Source organism: Puma concolor, chromosome E1 (genome assembly GCF_028749965.1).
Source record: "Puma concolor isolate L17-30 chromosome E1, mPumCon1.1.hap2, whole genome shotgun sequence".
In the NCBI taxonomy this organism is placed as follows: Eukaryota; Metazoa; Chordata; class Mammalia; order Carnivora; family Felidae; genus Puma; species Puma concolor.
Genome location: NC_141680.1, coordinates 38977355 through 38981765, shown reverse-complemented (window position 1 = coordinate 38981765; position 4411 = coordinate 38977355). Strand labels below are relative to the sequence as shown.

The window sequence follows — 4411 nt, the reverse complement described above, 5'->3', positions numbered from 1 at the left end:
TAATCAAATGCACGCAAAGAGAATTGAAGCCCGGAAAGGGTCCACAGACCCTCCATAAAATGATGTTTGCAGTGGCTCGCGCCTCCAACGCCTCCCACCGCCCCCACCGCCCTTTTCTTCCAAAGTCCCCGCTCCCCTAATCCAACCGCCTCTTGCCCCGTCGTCCTTTTAATTTTAAAAGGCCTGAGGTGCCTTTTCCGTGTCCTCCTATGGTCTCCCCACCCGCCTTGGTCACTCCCAGCGGTAGGTAGGGGTGCCTTGGGCCTGCCGTCTCTGCAGGGGGGTGTGGGGGGTGCAGGCTGGGGCGCAGGGTCCCGGGTGCCCGTGCTGGGGAGGGGACCCGCCTTGGTGTGCGCAGATGACTCCGGCCCCCTCGGTCCGGCCCCGGAGCCCGGGCTCCCCGCGCCCTCGCGTCCCAGGCGGGCTCCCCCGCGGCGGGGCCACGGGATCTGGGGACGCGTCCCGAGCCCGGCAGCGCAGCTCGGGGCAGAGGCGACCGAGGACGCGGCGCGCTGGCTCCCACCCCGCGGCCGAGGCCCCGCGCACGCGCGTCTCCGGTCCTCGGGCTCCGCCCCGCGGCCACCGGGCCCGCTGCAGCCGATCGCCGGGCTGGGCGGCGCGGCTCGGGTCCCCGGGCTCCCGAGAAGCCGGTGGTCAGCTCGCTCCCCGGCCACCCGCCAGCCCGCCAGCCCGCCCCCGCTCCCGGGGTCGAGCGCGCGCTGAAGGCGATGCCTGGGGGCGCGGGCCCCTTTCCGCCCTCCGGACCTTCAACTTTGTCAGCCTGGACTTCCTGGCCTCGAGGACCTTCTGGCCCCTTTTTGTCAGGTTTCCCGGTGCGTGTGAGGTGGGTGGGGCCGGAGCTCCCGCGGCCCGAGGCTCCTTAACTAGGGAGAGGACAAACTAGGATATTGGGAGGAAGGATGTTGTGTTTTCTCCGTGGAGCGCACTGTGTTGAAGCCCGGGTTGGGTACCCCTGCCTGACTGCCAGCGGGAATTGGAGCCTGATGGGGAGGCGTGCTGGACAGCAGAACGGAGCACTGGCCACGCTTCGAAGATCTTCAGTCTTGTGTCTCCTAAAGCGCACTTACTGCTTGTTAGGCACCCCAGAGTTTAAAAAAAAAAAAAATTCTTTTTTTAAATGCTTATTTATTTCTGAGAGAGAGAGAGCACGAGCAGGAGTGGGACAGGGAGAGAGGGAGACACAGAATCCCAAGCAGGCTCCAGACTCTGACCTGTCAGCACAGAACCCGACGTGGGGCTGGAACTCCAGAATTGCAAGATCATGACCTGAGTCGAAGTCTTACGCCCTCCGACCTCATGCCCAACCGACTGAGCCACGCAGGCGCCCCTGGCACCCCAGAGTTTATATTCTGGTCAGTATCACCAACCTCTTAGACATCTCTGTCGGCTCCTGAGGGAGAGTGGGAGGAGGGGTCAGGATTCAAGGCTGGGCCAGATGTGGCTGAGAAACGGACTGCCCCAGGGGTCCCTGTAGCCAGGGCTTTGTGGAGGAACCTGATCACACATGTTATGGAAAATCTGTGCGTTGGATTTGCCCCGGCAGGGTAGATTAAGCACGCTTCTGCTCCTTTCACACCAAACCCCACAGACCGACAGGAAAGGTGGGGTGCCAGCTTCATACTATGTCAAAAACAGAAATGCCCAAGAATTCCTATAATACGGAGATCAGTCAAGAACGGCCTTCCCGAGGAAGAAAATCACAACACACATCATTTCTGTAGAAGACTGTTCTGGAGCATGAGTCAGGGTGGCTGCCTCTGGAGCAGGGAGCGGTGCCTGGCTTCCCCCTCAGTCACTGCTGCTGAGCAGCAGGCGTGAGTGACACTCGCAGAAATGTTTTCACAGAGGGTGGGCCCCATGACTGGGAAGGAAGGATCTAGATGTCCTCGCGCGCAGAAGACGAACTCCCAGCTCATCCCTTCTGGCGGCGCACCGTCCTGCCAGTGGAAGCTCTGACGTCCTAAGAGTTAACTGAGCAAACATGAGACATGTGAAGAAGCACAATTAGTTCAATTAGGATGACCGGCAGTGAGACACGTGGGCAGGTCCCAACGACCCACTCCTCCTGATGTCCGTGTCCTTGGCCCTGGGCTGGCCTATGGCCTGCTTCAGTTGGTGCATGGAGGCAGAAGTGTGCCGTTTCCGGGTTTAAATCTTATGTTCTCTGTTTGTGCTCTTGGCAGCTCTGAATCACCATTTAAGAAGTCCGGGTACCCTGCTGGCCAGATGAAGTAGAGAGACGGAACACACAGGCCCTTAGACTACATGGAGAGAGAGAAGCTTGACTGTCCCGGCTGACCCCACCTCAGCTGACCTGCCAGCTGAATGCAGCTATATGGGCCACCAGCAAGACCGACAGAACCACCCACTGAGCCTGCCAAGAATACAGAACCGTGAGCAGGTAGTTGTTTCAAGCCACTTAGTTTCGGGTAGTTTGTTAAACCGCAGAGAAAGACCGAAACAGGGAGCAAGATAACATCACACGCAGAAGGCCTGGGAATTAAACATTTGTTGGGGGCAAAAAAAACTATTTTTCAGGGGCACCTGGATGGCTCAGTTAACCACCCAACTCTTGATTTTGGCTCGGGTCATGATCTCACAGTTTGTGAGTTCAAGCCCCGCATCAGGCTCTGTGCTGACAGCTTAAAGCCTGGAGCCTGCTTCGAATTCTGTCTCCCTCTCTCTCTGTTCCTCCCCTGCTCGCACTCTTTGTCTCTCTCTCAAAAATAAATAAAGATTAAATATATCTTTTAAATAAATAAACCTAAAAAAAGTTTTTTAAAGTATTTTTCAGGGGCGCCTGGGTGACTCAGTCGGTTAAGCGTCCGACTTCCGCTCAGGTCATGATCTCACGGTTTGTGAGTTCGAGCCCCGGGTCGGGCTCTGTGCTGACAACCTAGAGCCTGCTTCGGATTCTGTGTCTCCCTCTCTCTCTTCCCTTCCCCTGCTCATGCTCTGTCTCTGTCTCTCAAAAATAAATAAACGTTAACAAAAATAAAAAAATAAAAAGTATTTTTCAATTTTTTTTCTTATATGGTCTCGTGTGCTTATTCTTCTAGAATACCAGTAACATTTAGAATCACATTGTCAAGTTGCAAAGATGCTGTTAACATTTTTTGTTACAAAAGTAATATGCGTATCTGTTCATAATAACATGTCAAACAATGCAAAAGGCATCATAATAATTTCCCTCTCTTCCATCCCACTGAGACAACCACTGTTTACAACCAGTGTTTACAACCACTGTTTAATGTGTACCCTTGCATACCATTCATTATGCTTCTAGAAACATAAAAATATATACCCAGAGTCATGATTTTTTCTTTTCACTTTATAATAATGAATATTGGATCATACCATTGACATTGCTTATGAAATTTGCTTTTCTTACTCAAGAGTAAGTCATAGAAATGCTTCCTGGTCAATAAACACAAATCTCCACCATTTAATTTTTAAAATTTAGCTCTCCTTTCTAACTTTTATCACACAGTAGTTTAAAGAGCTAAATTATTCCAGAAGGCTTGTTGTGAAAAATGTTAGCGTCCCACAGCCCCCTTTATTTGTTCTTCAGAGGCAACCCCCTTTGATCTTTTTTTGGCTCAAAATAACATGTTTATATAGCTGCTTATTCATTTTTCAATTTGGAGACATTACCTACTTCCCAGCATGGATGATAAGGATTTATAACCTCCCATCCCTGCCTCATGAACATGCTCACTTCCCCACACATTTGCAATAGAATTAGATCTTAAGTATGGCTGGAAATATGATATGCTAGATCAATATTCCATGTTTACATTAGGGGGACCATGTAAAACCCTATTCACAACTGAAACTCATAGAACGCTATGAATACTCCTTTTCTGAACAATTTTTAAAAAGTAATCTCCACACCCAGTGTGGGGTTCGAACTCACAACCCCAACATCAAGAATCACATCCTCTGCGGGCTGAGCCAGCCAGGGGGTGGGGGAGCTAGCCACACCTGCAGCCCACTCTCACCCTGGGGAGTCCTTTGGCGTCTCTCTTGAATTGGATTTTTGATTCCTGTGTTCTGTGTCTTTTCTTTCTTGGCTTCTGTCCTCATTTTGGTAGAGGATATGTTCCAGTAGCTTCCTGAGAAGGGCTGTGTGGCAGGTAAGTGTTTTCAGGATTTGCACATCTTGAATGTTTTCATTTGGTTCACACGAAACTACTAGTTTTCCTGGCTACAAAATTCTAAGAAATAACTTTCCCTCAGAGAAGTTGTGGTTCATGGTCTTCCAATTTCCAGTGTTGCTCCTGAGAGGTCTAAACCTTTCTGGTTTTTGATCTTTCATATGTGAACTTTTTTCTCTCTCTCTCGGGAAGCTTGTAGGGTCTTTTCTGGATCACTAGTATTTGCGTTTTGT

General features: G+C 51.2%; 1 long non-coding RNA gene across 1 annotated transcript; it reads left to right on the top strand.

Moving 5' to 3' along the window:
* Positions 1 to 619: 619 nt before the first annotated feature.
* On the top strand, positions 620 to 3053 carry LOC147574318 (uncharacterized). The gene is made up of 2 exons (XR_015243728.1): positions 620 to 1373; positions 2205 to 3053. It is a non-coding gene; the product is annotated as an uncharacterized LOC147574318 (long non-coding RNA).
* Positions 3054 to 4411: the final 1358 nt, after the last annotated feature.